The following is a 16,703-nucleotide window of genomic DNA, read 5'->3' as shown; positions in this document are numbered from 1 at the left end:
TTTAGGAGTCAATCATTAACATAAACTCCTGTAGAAAAGGGCTTGTTGGGGTGCCTGGAGGCACTCAGTCAGTTGGGCATCTGCCTTCAGCTGAGGTCTTGATCCTGGTTTCCTTAGCTCGAGCCCCACATCCTGCTCCCTGCTCAGGGTGGAGCCTGCTTCTCCCTCTGCCATCACCCCCTTCCCCTCCCCGTTTGTGTTCTCTGGCTCTATCTCCCTGTCAAATAAATAAAATCTTTGAAAAAAAGTCCCTCCTATTTCCAATCAGTCAACAAAGTACTAGGGTACTAGAAGCTCTGTGCTAGGAAAGGGGACAAAAACCAACTATATAGTTATATCACAATATTACAGAGGATATGAGGGAAAAGATTGAAGGACAAATCCAAGGAATACGACATTAAAGCACCCTGACTCAGTCACACTGAGGACATTAAAAGACTTGAGCCCAAACCATCTCCTTGCAATTTTGGTAAATTTGTGCTGCCATCATCCAGGAAATTAGCACCCCCTCCCCTTCCAATAAGTGAACTCCCACAGCATACAGTGACCTTCAGGACATTTCTTGGAGTGTGTATCTGCCAGAACTTTCCACACTGACCATTCTTGACTGTGTGCTCAACTCACTGCTTAAAATACATGAACTTAGTTTTTTAAAGATTCTATTTATTTATTTGACAGAGAGATCACAAGTAGGCAGAGAGGCAGGCAGAGAGAGAGGGAAGCAGGCTCCCTGTTGAGTAGAAAACCCAACGTGGGGCTCGATTCCAGGACCCTGAGATCATGACCTGAGCCGAAGGCAGAGGCTTAACACACTGAGGTGCCCCATACATAAACTTTTAATACAGTCGGGCATCACTGATCATAAATTTTACAATTTAGGTAAACACCAAGGAAGAAGAGAGTTCAAATTGTATAGGGGGCACTTCCGTCTACTTTAGGCTATCGTCCTATTAATAACTTATTACTCTTGGTAACGAAAGTCTTTTGCACTAGGAAGGAGGCCCACTAGGCTAAAACCATTCTTGAACCCCAAACCCTATGGAATTACAGTTTTCTAAGATCCTCCCCATAGAGTTTTCCTAAAATGAATTTCATCCCCAATCCTGCCTCGGTAAAAGAACATGTTAAGTAGTACAGAGAAGCTCAAATACCAGCTTCTTCCCTTTGCTAGTTAAGTGGCCTTAGTTGGGTCATGCAATCTGTCTGACCACAGGTGCATTCATCTGTAAAATAGGGAGAATAATCTTTCACGTTAGAATTGTAAGGGAAAGAATTCATCCAATAGCAAGCTCTTGTCTTGTATCTCACTTCTAAGTCAATTCCTCCAGCCCAGAGTAATATTAAAGCCACCTATGAGCTTGGAAGCCAAAGAAATCTTCATTTTTTCTTCATTTTTTTTAAACATTTTATTTATTTGTAAGAGAGAGAGGGCACAAGTGGTGGGAGCAGCAGGCAGAGGGCAAAACAGTCTCTCTGCTGAGCAAGGAGCCCGATGTAGGACTTGATCCCAGGACCCCTGGAATCATGACCTGAGTTGAAGGCAGACGCTTAAACAGCTGAGCCACCCAGATGCCCCTGGAGATCCTGGAGGGTTAATCAGATTAAAGCAGCTCCCCCCTCCCCCACAAGCCCATAAAAACCCCTAGATCTAACCACCAGATGAGCAACCCTCTCGGGTTCCCTCCCTCTTTGGGGGTCTTTTTACTATCCCTCAATAAACTTTGCTTTACTATCACTCAATAAACCTTGCTTTGCTGCTCACTGCTCTGTCTGGTCTACCTCTTCATTCCTCAAAGAGGTGTGACCCAGAACCATGGGCACTGAAGAAAAGGGAATCCTGTAACAAAAACATCCTTTTGATGAGTGGGGATGACGAAACCCAGGATGAGTAAGCCCCTTGCCCAGGGGCTAATAGCCAGTGGGGATAGAGTTGAGGATTTGAGTACAGGTCACTCTGCCACTAATGGCCCTTGTTCCCAACTCCTCTGAACATTCTTTGGGGATAATTAGCATATGATTCAAAGGTCCTCACAATTTGCCCTGACTCCCTTAGGAGAAAGACCCCAGTCTTTCAAGTTTGCCCCTGACCAGCCAGCTAAGCCGTTTGCTACTGCATTTGTCCCTCTACATCCTCCTCTTGAGCCCGTTCTCCCCACAACAACATAAATGGCTGGGAACACGGGCCTCACCTGTGCCCACTGGGAAGACTGCTGTCACCCTGAGTAGGTCTGCAGCGAAGTAGCAGTCCCTTTTCCTCTTGCATCCACAGACCAAGCCTATCAACCTTCAATCACTTGGGGTTTTCCTCCTCTTGTTATCTGGTCAAGGGAACTTCCCACGGATGAAGGAAGAGGCATGGGTGCCACAGCAGCAGGAGAAATGAGGAACCAGACCATCTGTTCATGCAGCTTATGTGTGTCCTCTGGGCCTACTCATAGTCAGTTCTGGAGGTACCACTTCCAATTTCAAAGAGCCGGGGGATCTGATATTGCCCGATTCATGATGGGCAGTTGGAGTTGCATAGTCATTGGCCCCATGATCAGATGCTCAGAGAGCCAGGGCTCAGCAGCCAGGAGATGCTTTCTAAGTACACGTGGCTCTCAGGGTGCCTGGGCTCAGTGGGTAAAGCGCCCGCCTTCAGCTCAGGTCATGATCTCAGGGTCTGGGATTGAGTCCCACATCCTGCTCCCTGCTCAGCGGGGAGTCTGCTTCTCCCTCTCCCTCTGCCCCTTCCCACTGCTCATGCACACTCTCTCTCTCTCTCCCTCTCTCTCTCTCTCTCTAGCTCACTTGCTCTGTCTCAAATAAATAAAACTTTTAAAAAAAAATAAAATAATAAATAAACAAATATGCGTGGATCTCTCCTGAGGTTGGCTTGACCACCCTCTAGAACCCTAAGGGGCTGCCCCATGATTCTGGTTTTGGACTTGCCAGAGGCTCCAGATGCTCTTAGCTCTGCAACAGATGCCTCTTGCTCCATGACATGTGTCAGGCGGTACAGCCTAGGGACAGGGCCGCTGGTACCCAGGATGGACATCCTGCTGTGTCTTTTCTTGATCTGAGCCCTACTTAAAATAAGCCGCCTTCCATAATCTGAGGAGATCTAACAAGTGTTATGCTGCTTTCCTAGAGGCAGAGGTACAAGGTGCAGTAAATTGTCCTTGACTTTGAAGGAAATGTTCTGACGTGCCCCAGACCAGTGGACCACTTCACTACCCAGATAAGGTCTATACTTTAGATAATAGATAGCATTGTGTCAAAGTTATTTTCTTTGTTTTTATATATGTTCTACACTGATGTAAGGTATTAACGTGAGGACAAGCTGGGTTAAGGGCATAGAGAAGTTTTAGTTCTCCCTTTGCATCTCTCCTGTAAGTCTAAAGTTATGTCAAAAAAAATTTTTTAATAATAACTGTTATTTAAATTTATAGCAGACTTCTGAATTTTTCTGGGGTTTATCCACTCACTGGAATGTATGTACCTCATCAAGGCATCCAAAATATTTGCATCTCTGCTCATCAAATTTGGCAAGCACGGTATTTCAGTGATAGACCAATGCGGTCATGCGTAGAATGGCCAGATCCTCCAGGTCTCTTCGGAATATAATATGAAAGAAAACAGGAAAATGAACAGAGCCCTAGAGTAAGATTATAAAAGTGTAATACTAGGGGTGCCTGGGGGGCTCAGTCGGTTGAGCGTCTGGCTTTGGCTCAGGTCATGATCCTGGGATGGAGCCCAGTGCCAGGTTCCTTGCTCAGTGGGGAGCCTGCTTCTCCCTCTCCCTCAGCCCCTCACAAAAAATAAAATCTCTTTTAAAAGAGAGTAATATTGTCTGTCCCATACGAGTGTCATTTTCCCCTGGATGTGATACCAGTTTTATTGTCTTTGTTCTGGGAGGGGGAGAAGTACCAGGGGATTTGTTTGGCTTTTCCTGGGACAATAACTCCTACTCATTCGGTTGAGGGTCCTGTTAACTGCTGAGTATGTCCATTCCAATTATATATTCAGTAATCAGGGAAATGATCACCAGATTGGTCAGTGGACCCAGTGGACCCACCGTGAGATAGACCTGAGTGGAAACTTCACTTATTATCTGATTCCAGTATATCCCAACTTTAACAGGGGACCCATGCTCGTGCTTTGGACCCCTGCATATACCTGTCAACTTGACCCTGAATCCAACATCTCTCAAAAGTTCTGGGTATCTCTCTTTCCCCAGTCAACGGTTATTCAGGGAATAAGCATAAATCACTTTAGAAGAGGACTGAAGAAATGAGAATATACTTGCTGTGTTGTTCCAGGTCCTTCCTTGTGGACACACAGCCTCTCCTTTAGTCCTTGTGCTCTAGGTCTGAGAACAGGCTTAGTTCTTGAAACCAGACAAGAGATCATGACTTATTGCAGCAACATTGGCCCCAGCCATCCACTCATGCTTTCTTAATCTTTCCTGATTATATATTGAGCAGTACCCTTTCTTTTTTTTTTTTTTTAGAGGTTTTTTTTTTGTTTTTTTTTTTTAAATTTTGTAGAGAGAGATCACAAGTAGGCAGAGAGGCAGGCAGAGAGGAGGGGGGGAAAGCAGGCTCCCTGCTGAGCAGAGAGCCCGATGTGGTACTCGATCCCAGAACCCTGGGATCATGACCTGAGCTGAAGGCAGAGGCTTTAACCCACTGAGCCACCCAGGTGCCCCAGCAGTGCCCTTTCTTGCTGCTCATCTACTTCTCGTCCTTAGAAATATTGTGTTCTCAGGAAACCTGGATGGCTCAGCAGTTAAGCATCTGCCTTAGGCTCAGGTCATGAATCCAGTGTCCTGGGATCAAGCCCTGCGTTGGGCTCCCTGCTCTGCAGAAAGCCTGCTTCTCCCTATCCCTCTGCTGCTCCCCCTGCTTGTGCTCTCTCTCGCTCTCTCTCTCTCTCTGTCTCTCTCTCTTTCAAGTAAATAAATAAAATCTCTAAAAAACAACAACAACAACAATGGGAAATACTGTGTTCTCTTATTCATCTCCATTGACCAGCTCAGTCTCCCTGGCTGCCGCAGGGGTCTCTGCTATTCTAGGATCCCGTTATCTCCGTTGTTCTAGGGGCTTCTGTTCCGTAACAGCATCTTCCACCCTCAGCCCTGGTCTGCAGAATCAAACACCACTGCACTTCTCAATGAGGCTGGTGCCTCCTCTGGAGCATTTGCTATTTGACCTCAGGCATAAGCATTTGACCTTAATAGCCATGCAGGCTCTCTTGAAGAACATAGTCAGCTGAAGGTTTTCTGGTCTTACTTGATGGACGTATCTTACCATACTTCCTTCTTGAAGCTTTTTCGATTCCCATGTCTGCCCTCTGCCATGAGAGTTCTGGCATCCCTACTTTATTTAATGTGGTTATTACTTTCTCCAGTTTACAAGAATCAGCCCAGCAGTGTATTAAAACTGGTTCCAAGAGCTCTTGCTACGGTATTAAATACTGTCATGGGAATGTGCTTCTTATTAGCAAATTCCCCTAAACCAGCTCTATATTCCACTCCCCCCTTAATCCAATACACCCATGATCCCACACCTAGATATAAACGCTCCTACCATAAGCTAGGTCCTGCAGGCCCTGTGCATATAATCTTTTCTCTCCTTTATAGCCCCAGAACCTCCCCCAATCAGATCAGGATGAGATTTGACCCATTTTATTTATTTTTTTAATCTTTTTATTTATTTATTTGTCAGAGAGAGAGAGGGAGAGAGAGCAAGCACAGGCAGACAGAATGGCAGGCAGAGGCAGAGGGAGAAGCAGGCTCCCTGATGAGCAAGGAGCCTGATGTGGGACTCGATCCCAGGACGCTGGGATCATGACCTGAGCCGAAAGCAGCTGCTTAACCAACTGAGCCACCCAGGCGTCCCAAGATTTGACCCATTTTAAGAGAGGGTGGCTTCTACATTCCAAAATGCAGAGAGGCCCACTTCCAGATGGTTCTAGGAATCTGAGGGTTCAAGGTTCTCCAGGGCATCTACTCAGATATCCCAACCCTAAGTCTCAAGGTTCCTCTCTTCCCGGGTTTCACTGAGATAAAATTGACACATAATGTTGTGTAAATTTAGGATGTACACGATACACATATATCACGAAATGCTTACCACAATAAGGTTAGTGGACACATCTATCATCTCAGATAGTTACCTTTTTGTATGTGTGTGTGGTACTCAGGAACATGAATTACACCACAAGGTTATTCAACCTTGAGACAAGGGGCCCAGCCACTTACATTCCTGTATCAATCAGTGGTTGATTGCAGGCTGCCTGAGAGTGGGGGAGGGGGTGCATAACCCGCTGGGCAAGGCAGCTCTTATTTGGCTGAGGGGAATCCTTGTGGAAATGGGGAAGCCGTGAGCCATTGGAAATCAATGCTCACAACAATAGGGGCATGGCTGACCCATCTGGGATGGGCACCAACAGCATTCACTACAGACACAATGTAAAAGCTAAGTCAGTGTTAGCCTGTTCTTCCCTTCTCTTCTCTTCTCTTCTCTTCTCTTCTCTTCTCTTCTCTTCTCTTCTCTTCTCTTCTCTTCCCTTCCCTCCCCTCCCCTCCCCTCCCCTCCTCTTCCCTTCTCTTCCCTTCCCTTCCCTTCCCTCCCCTCCCCTCCCCTCCCCTCCCCTCCCCTCCCCTTCTCTTCTCTTCTCTTCTCTTCTCTTTCTTCTCTTCTCTTTTATATAGGCTCCATGCCCAATGTGGAGTCCAATGCAGGGCTTGAACTCACAACTCTGAGATCAAGACCCGAACTGAGATCAAGAGTCAATACTGAACTGCCTGAGTCCCCCAGGCACCCCAATGTTAGTTTTTTAAAAGAATATGTATATAATCATGAATGTCTAGAATATTGGGGAACCCACTGCAGTAGTTGCCTCTGGGAAGAAGAACTGAACACCCTGAACCAACACATCAATGCATTGCCCTTCGTACTGTCTGAATTCTAACCAGATGCACGAATTACCATTTAATTTGGGAAGGGAAAAATTAAAAGCCCCTTTCGGACACGCTATGAAGCTGCTCTACTGCCCAAAAGGTTAGTTTTCCCCAGGTTTCAGAATCCTTCCAGCAGCCTACACCAGAGTATCACAGCTGATGAATTGTTCAAGCTCATGAGACATCGATTTGATCGTCACATGTAATAGAGCACTCTCGGCAATGCTCAGGGAAACACAACGACACGGAGGAAATCCCACGTCCTCGTTCTGACTGCACTTTTGTTATTTGGTGGGTACTCTATGCCCATGCAATTGCTTCCACTTCAAAATGGGACAGTAATGAAGTTGAATATGTATGTATTAATAGATACCAGAAAGAGGCAAGGAAATGGTTGCCAGTGAAACTGGAATAACTCTCAGTGGTAACAAGTGGAAGGAACACACAGCTCGGTGCTGGCAGAGACCCCTGAGAGCTACGCGTTTCTTACAGCTCAGACTCCCTGTTTGCAAAAATCCCTGTGACCGAGACTTAGCATAATCTCAGTCACCCGGCGATACTCTGACGTTCAAAAGGTATGTGAAAGCAAAGGTTCAGAGGTCCTGAGAAGGCGCTGTGTCTTCTGTAGTTCAGGAGTCTCAGTACTGGAATGAATGGCTCTGAAGATGCAATCCATGGATCGTAACAGAAAACGGTGGTGGCATCTAATCCCGATAGTTCTCTTTTTGCTCCTCTAGCTCTAAAAGGTGTGTGTGTATCCCCCTACGGCACACACGTACACTTTTTGCTGATTTGTCCAGCTTGTCTCTCCTGGCTCCTTGGGTCTGTGTCTCTGGCGGGGTTCAGCTAATGGCAGGCACTGACAGGTGTCTGCACGATGGACTGAGAAAGAGATCAAGGCATTGGTTCCCTGGGCTCCCGCTCTGTGGGACTGTGGCCTGACAATACTCCACATAAGGCCGTAGCTCCTCCCCTACAGCCCAGCTCTCCCTGAGTCCTGGGACCCATTCCCTTCCCCTATCCCTTCAGAATGTGTGGACTTCCTAATTTATCAAAGCTAGCCCTGGGGTGCTTCATCCTCTATTAATCTCCCTTAATTCCACCTTTATAGTAATCCCTTCTGAACATTCTATTTGTTTCTTGCCAATACCCTACCTGATACATCAGTGGACCAAAATTTCACTTAGGCTAAAAAGGTTAAAATGCCAGAAAGTAAATTTAGAACCCTGGTGATAAATCACTCAACCAGCACAGACATAAACATTTGTCCTCCTGCTTTTTAACACAAACCCTCTGGTATCAGTAAGAAATGCTTTCAGCTCTAAGTAACAGCCAACTCAATTTACAATGGCTTAAACCGAGGGGTATTTATTATTAATTACTCAAGGGATAGATGTAGGCAGTCTCAGAATTGGTTTTTATAACTCAAGGAGGACAGCAAGGACCCTGGTTCTTACCATCCTTCTGCTTTGCCTTCCTTAGCATGTTAGTTTTAAATGTTCATGCTTGTTGCCTCATAGCCACAAAATAGTTGCCACAACTCCAGGCATCAAAGGCAGGAAATAGTAACCAGAGAAAAAGTTGTTCTCCTTATGAAGCTTTATCTTTTTATCCAGGAAGAAAATCCTCTCCAGAACCTTTCCCACAAATGTCCTTGATTCTCCCATTGGCCAGAACTTAGTCACATGGCCACCTCTATCTGTAAGGAGTGTGGGAAAGCAAGTATCTGACTTTCCAGAATCTATAGGGGGAGGTGACAAAAGAAAGGGGGGTTGGGAGTTGAAACTGAGTAACCAGCCAACACTGTTTATCACATCCTATGCTGCCAGTGAACCCCTCATTCCAACTGTCCCTCTCTGAGAAGTCACTTATGCTGTCTCGTAATAAGAAGTGTCTGTTACCTCTCCCCTACTGTTTCCCAAAATGGTAATGAACTTTAAGGCCCAACTCCAATTCCTTCAGCATCTATTTATAACCTCCATTGAATCACCCTGACGTCTACATCATCTGAGATAGCCATTCCAGAAAACTGTACTAACTCTATTTTCTTAATTTCTGTATTCTTGCTGCACTGGTATCTGGGGCCTCATTCCTAGAGAGGGCAAGCAACTTGCTTTTTATATGTACACTAACCGATCCAGAACACAGCCCCCATCCCACCCCCACCTCCCCCTACATCTCTCTTCTCTGGCTCTTCTACGCCAGGCTAATTTCCCTGCCCTAATCACCCCAAGGCCTAGTACCAGACAGCTTGGGACATCCCCTCTGCCCCAGAGCCTGCTCAAATCACTCAAACTAACCAGTCCTAAGCCTGCTTACTCTGTCTTGCCTGTCCCTTCCCATGGAAACCACAGTAAAGGCTTTGCCAATATTTTCTTCCCACTGCTTCACCTCCTGACTGAACCCAGTGCTTTCCCATATGGCCTCTGGCCTAGGCAGTGTCTCCTCCTCTTGGGAATTATGAATAACAGTTTTTTCCATGGCAGGCTTGCCTGTTGACCTCACCTTACCTGAATAATAATAAAAGGTACATTTTTAAATGAGGTTTTAAGATGCTATTCATTTAGTTGAGAGAAACAAAACCCTTCTCAATAATCTACTCCCATTGGTGGTTTCCTACCTATTACCCTTTCTATCCGGGGACCAGCTCTGTAGGGTTATTATTCCTGAACTACAATTGGTCATATCTTACTGTCCTTCCCTACACTAGGCACACATTTCCCATGGTCTTCCCACCAGAGCTCCTACAGGACAGACCCATCTTCCCCTGCTAATGTTGCCACTGCTGGGAAGTATAATTTAAGGTAGGTCAAGGACCACACGCTTTCAGCATTGAGGAGAAAGACACAAGGGGCATTATAGGAAAAGAATGCCATCTGCTACACACTAAATTATTTAATTTTATTATATCCCCAGAAGTGCTAAATTGTTTTCATTTTACAGCTGTAAAAATGAGACTCGGTCTATAAGTTTCCTACCGCTGCTGTAACAAATTACCACATGTGGCAGCTTAATATAGCACGGATTTATTCCCTTATGGGTGTAGAGGTCGGAAGTCCAAAATCAGTTTCACTGGGCTAATGTCAAGGTGTTGCCTGTGCCGGTCCCTCCCAGAGGCTCTGAAGGGAGAACCCACTTCCCTGCCTGTTTCAGCTTCAAGTGGCCATCCTCATTATGGGTGTGTGACCTTTTCTTCCATCTTCAAACATATCGGTCACTAATCTCTGCTCTCCACATCTTGTCACCTTCTCCTACTACTATAGAAACATAGTAAAATGTCCCTCTGCTCCCCTTTTAATTTTCTTTTTTTAAAAAAGATTTTATTTATTTATTTGACAGAGATATCACAAGTAAGTTGAGAGGCAGGCAGAGAGAGAGGAAGCAGGCTTCCTGCCGAGCAGAGAGCCCAATGTGGGCTCAATCCCAGGACCCTGAGATCATGACCTGAGCCGAAGGCAGAGGTTTAACACACTGAGCCACCCAGGCGCCCCTAGTTTTCTTCTTTTTGTCTGAAGTGTAGTTGACACACCGTGTTACACTAGTCAGTTACACCATAGTGATTCCACAAGTCTATACTTCATGGTGTGCTCCCCACAAGCGTGGCTGACATCTGTCACCATATAATGTTATTACAGTATCATCGCCTATATTCCCTGTGCTGTACCTCTCTCATCCATGTGACTTATGCATTCCATAACTGGAAGCTTGTACCTCCCAGTTCCCTTCACCCCTGCCTCCCTCTTATAAGGACACTTGTGATTACATTTAAGTCTCACCCAAATAATCCTGGATAATCTTTTCCTGTCAAAATTTGTGATTTAATTGTAACTGCAAAATCTCTTTTGCCATCTGAGGTCATATTCATGGGTTCTAGAAATTAGGACTGCATAGTTTTGAGGACGATTATTTGGCCTGTCACACGGGATTCCACTGAGCTGAAATCGTGTAGTGTCAGCGTTCCTATAAGCAGCAAGGACTGCACCCTTCTGGAAAGGCTAGGGAAGAATCCATCCCCTTGCCTTTTCCAGCTTCTAAGGGTCACTTGCACTCCTTGGCTTGTGGCTGCTTCCTCCTTCAAAGCCACAGTGAAGCATTTTCAAATTTCTCACTGACTCCAAGCCTGCCTCCTTCATCACTTTCCTTTCTTTGACTTGACCCTCCTACCTCCCTCCCTCTTTCCCTTATAAGGACCTTGTGATGACACTGAGCCCAAGAAGACCTTTCATGCAAAGTCCCTTCACCATATAAGGTAACATATTCATACTTAGGAGTTTAGGACCTGGGTATCTTTGTCTTTGATGGGGCCATTATTTCTGCCTCCCCCACTCAGGCAGAAAGCAATGCAGTGGTTGTCGGGGACAGGTCTGGAGAGGAACAGAAGGGAGGGCCTACAAAGGAGCAGGAGAAAACTTTTGGGCATGATGTTTGTGACCATCATGATTGGGTGATGGTTTCCCTGGTATACACATTTGTCAAAAGTTATCAAATTGTATGCTTTTAAAAATATGTTCAGTATGCTTTACACAGTTATCCCTTAATAAAGCTATTTAAAAATTAAATGTGAAAAAAAAAAGCAAACCTTAGAGTCTTTGGCCAAGTGTGGGAGCTAGATAGTCATGAAGCCAAGACGCACCCCCAGTCCTTCTGATGTCAAACCCCATGCCTACGATAGAGCATCACTTCCTTTATCCTCTCTTCTGTATGTTTGGGACGATAATGTTTGCCCTTTAGGGTTATGAGTACATGGTACTTGCTCGATAAATGGTCACTTCCTTCCCTTTCTCCGTTTAGGCTTACTAACTGGTCAGAGTTTCTGAGTATTCTGGCCCATGTTCTAGGTCAAAGAACCTGAAAGTGGATGTTTTCTTTATGAGAAAAAGATCGGCATCTGAGAAAAAAATGCCAAGCAGTGGCAACAGGGTGGCAAATAGGCTTCTCTTCAGGGATTCTCAGCTACAAATGCCCCAGACTCACACACACACACACACCAATGCCAAGGATCAGATGTAGTGTGTTATTCGAGTCTCTCAGAAATGCAGGCTGGTTCTTTCTGTTGGCTGGTGGTGAGAGATAATTCCCATGAACAAAGACGGGGCAGCAAACACACACAGAAGGCACCCGTATTACAAACAAACAATGGCATGAAGAATGCTTGCTGTACCAAGGTCACAAAGCCCTCCGCACTTGGTCCATGGGGGTGAAACACAACAGTCAAGATACCCAAACCCACTTCCAGGGTTTCCACAAAAGAGGAAACATCAGTTACGTATTTATGTGTTTAGGACTCACAGTATCCTCAATTCCCAGGTGAATGAAACTGTTTTGAAAAAAGGGCCCACATTTCCATCTTCCCATGGAATTCTTCAAGGGACACTATATACCGTGGGCCACCCCACCCTTGATGGCACCTGTCATGGGCTTCAGATTCAGGTTGTAGATTTCACCTTGGATCCATTTCCTGAATCTCTGTATCTACCATTTCCACCCGAGGCCGTGCGTGTCCGATGATCATATTCACCTTATGTGGGTCATAGTCATCAATGTAGGGAAATAGGAATAAATAAATGAAAAGAGTGATGGGGAAGAGGGGAGACAATGGAGATCTGCAGTCCTCAGTTTACCACTGCAAAGCACTGTCCACAGACCAGCAGGCAAGCTACTTACAGACAACGAATGTAAGATGGATAGTTCTGGTTTCAAAATTAGTAAATATAGTAGAGAGCCAGACACGGTGATTGAATTCCGCTGCCACTTGTCAACCCTACAATTTGAGGCAAATGAGTTTAACTTCTTGGAGCCTCAGTTTCCCCATCTGTTACGTGAGAGTAATAAATAGTTTCTGGCTGTGGAGCTATTGCAAGGAGATGCTTAGCAGATAGAAGTTGCTTTCTCTTCCCTTCTTTTTCTTCTATCTGCCTTTATCTAATTTAGCTTATGAATTTGTTCCAGCTAAATGCCTCCAGGGAGACCAAAATGTGAATGTCAATCAACCCAGAACGAAAGTGCTAGTACACTGCGACCCACGGTGAACCATTACTCCTCAAAAGCACTGAGAGTAGGCAGTACTGGCCGGCAGCCATGCTTTGGCACTGAATCATGTCCTGTTTTGCATTGTGCTCTAATTGTTTCAAGTCATTTTCCTGCTCTTGGAGTCAATTTCCTAGCCAGTTGAATCCTGAGTCTGAATAAGATCTTCCCTAAGCCCCGTCTAGTTCTTTTCTCTTCCCCCTCCTACCCATCTACCTCTGCTTGCATCATAAAAATGCTGCAGATAGTAATGGTGACTGACAGCTAAGCAGAGCTCCCCCTACCACCTTTTTAAAAAATTTATTTATTCATTTGAGACAGAGAGATCCAGAGAGAGCATGAGCAAGGGGAGAAGTAGAGGGAGAGGGAGAAACAGACTCTCTGCTGAGCAGGAAGCCCGATGTGGGACTCAATCCCAGGTCCTAGAGAGGATGACCTGAGCAGAAGGCAGATGCTTAACCATCTGAGCCACCTAGATGCCCCTAACTCAGAGCAAGTTCTCTGCAGTTTAAGGCTGAGACCGTCCTCTAGGCCTCTGGTTGCTGCCCAGAACCCCAGCTATCCTGGGCCATCCTAGATGAGTCATGACCCGCTACACTCAACTCAATGTCCACCCCTCCCAGAGGATCCGATGACAAAAGAGGAACCTCTGAGCTCAGGTAGTTCAAGACCAGCGTTCGGAAGTGTCCTGTTCGAATTAGGTGGTTGGCAAGTATTTGCAGCTTCTGTTGTTTCCCCCAAGCTAGCTGAGACGGTCACGCTTTGTGATCACTCTCAAGAAGCATGGTTCTCAACTTTGGTTACACATTAGAACTCCCAGGGGAGCTTTAAAATTTTTTTTTTTAAAGATTTTATTTATCTATTTGACAGAGAGAGAGAGAGAGATCGATCACAGTAGGCACATACAGGCAGAGGGGGGTGGGGGAGAAGGATCCCCGCTGAGCAGAGAGGCCAATGCAGGGCTCTATCCCAGGACCCTGAGACCATGACCTGAGCCAAAGGCAGAGGCTTAACCCACTGAGCCACCCAGGCACCCCCAGGGGGAGCTTTTAAAACAGCAGAGATTATGATTGTATTGGTTTGTTGGGGTCTGGGCTTTGGTATTACTCCCGAGGCAATTCTAAATGCATTCAAGGTTGAGAATCATGGATCTAGGTCAGAGACTAGAGTGTAATCATGGGGGTCCATATCCGATTTTCTGAATACATCTGCGACAGCCTAGTGATGAGCCGGTTGAAAGAACGAATGATTTTGTGTCTGAATTCCCAATACTTAGCCTGAGGCCTTCCGCACAGTAGGTGCTCAGTAAGAGTTTGTTGGGCAAATAAATGGGTCAAAGGACAAACAAGTTTGAGACAGTATAATGGAAAGAGTATTGGACTACGGGCCAGAAATGCATGTTCCCTGCTGTGATTTTGTGGTTCATAATAAGAAATATATATTCAGTCTCCCCCCCTGTTCCTGGTACAGAGTTCCTAAAACCCTTGGAATTTCCTAAGCAATGATAGCAATCTTTTGTAGTGTTAGTGAAGCGATTTCTGGAAACCTCCTAGGTCACCTTTGGCGGGGGGCTGGTTGCCAGGGCAACAAACCACAGGGTCAAAGGGTTGGAATTTTCAGTCTTAGCCTTCCCTCCTGCCCTACCTCTGGAGAGGAGCTGGAGATTGAGTTCTATCACCACTGGACAATGATTTAATCAATTATGCCTGTGTAATGAAACCTCCATAAAATCCCAAAAGGATGGGGTTTGGAGAGCTTCCAGACTGTTGAACACGGGGACATATGGGGAGCATGGCATACTTTGAGATTATGGAAGTCCTGAGCCCCTTCCCATACACCTTGCCTTCTGCTTCTCCTCCGACTTCCTGTTCCAGAGTTCTGTCTTGCCGCAGAGCTGTTCCTCTGGTCCCCCGTCTGATCCCGGCATGACGGCTCTTCTTAGGGATCTGGAAGCCACGCGTGCTGACCCACATCTCAGCCCTACCAGCAAGCCTGGTACAGCAGGTCCTTGCCTGGGTCCTCCCCGGTTGCCCTTGCCCCTGGCTTACTGATTCTCAGCGCAGCACTGGCCCGAAGTGGGTGCTCAGTGGGTCAAGGAACCAGTGCGCCTGCGTTTCTGCCTCTGAGTGCAGCTTTAACACATGCCTCTGTCTCTTTCATCAGTTCTCTAAGCACCCATCTGATGACTGTGGACTTGATTTCTTGAAAGGGGTATGAATGTGCCGGTTCTTCAGTTTGAAGAAGCTGCCACCTGGGACAAGCATCTACCACCCACAGCTCTGTGAGCCCCGCACCAGCCAAGCCAGCTCTTGGCCCTTCTTGGAGGGTATTTGGAATTCAGACAAAACACATGGTGTCTGCTCAGGATCTTGCTGTTTTTATTTATGTTTTTAAATAACTTGCTTTTCTTATTATTACAAAATAACACATGTTCATTTGAAAAAAATTGGAAAAACCAGGCAGGCAAAAATTAAGAAAGTACAAATCTTTCATAAATTGCTCAGTCTCAGAGAATCGCTGTTAGATGTTCTTAGCTGTGTATGCATGTGTGCACACCCGTGTGCCCACGTGCTTACCTATTTAGAACAATGGGTTCATCCTGTCCTTACTTCGTGATTTGTAACCTGCTTCTTTTCACTTACCAAGGTCTCACTGCTTTCAATTGTCACCTTGTGCTATTTATACCCCCCTCAAGTGTCTCCTCCTGCTCTTGTTAGTCGCTTACAGTCTTTTACAAAATGGCGCCCTAAATCAACACAACCCGAATCAGTTGGCAATACGGAGGACTTTTCCAGCTACCCAACTGAGGCAGTGCTAATCTGCTTTGGCCAGTGCGTCTACTCAGAGGGAAACCTTACATCCTATAAAAAGTTTCATACAGAGCTTGGGGGCTCAGGCTTTAATAGAAACAAAGAGTTTACTGAGCAGCCTTAAAAAATTGCTACAGTTTCTATGAAACTGGAAAATTCCATTGCCACAGCCAATGTCAACAGCACAGGCAAGAAAGGAATGTAGGAATTCAAAGGAAGGGAAGAATTTGATTAACAGCGACTACAGGTAACTGGCAAAAACTGTATGAAAATGACCAGAAGGCGCCGGCTTCAGCATAGGAGTCCAGAAATTAGATTATAGGTGCTGACCCTCCCTGAGGCGGGTAAGGTGGCAGGCACGGAACACGTGTTTCTATAAAGGATGAACCTAGGCTGCATTTCAGGCTCTGGCAGATGAGCAACTAGTACCCAGCAAACCAGAAAACTCCTCCTCCAGGGGGACTACAGGTCCGGTCACCTTGTGACTCCCACCAACCCGGTGCCTTGGAGTGGACAGCCTGATGGCTGGCAGGGAGGCGGGGGCGGGCGCGGCGGTGAGAGCACTAGGACTCAGACTGGAAGAGGTATAACTCCCATCCCACATCAGACAAGAAGAGCTTAAATTGCCCTAGCTTCCAGGTTGGTCCTCCCCACCGACAGTAGTGCAGAGGACTCCAAACTGGGCTCCCTTCTTCTCTGACGCCGTTCCTACACGACCCACTCACCGACATGCTCCCAGAGTAATTTCCATAGTCTAACTCTACAGTTTCTTGTCTTAAATGGTCTCTGTTCTCTTTTTTTCAGTTACCAAACATTTTTCCAAGGAGGACGTTAAAGATATACTCTATCCCCTTTCAAATACACAATTCAGTATTATCAGCCAGCTGTACATGACATGCACTCTCCTAATATTTATGAAA

Source organism: Lutra lutra, chromosome 9 (genome assembly GCF_902655055.1).
Source record: "Lutra lutra chromosome 9, mLutLut1.2, whole genome shotgun sequence".
NCBI classification, from domain to species: domain Eukaryota; kingdom Metazoa; phylum Chordata; class Mammalia; order Carnivora; family Mustelidae; genus Lutra; species Lutra lutra.
The sequence above is the reverse complement of the archived record's forward strand: the minus strand, read 5'-3'. Positions refer to the sequence as shown.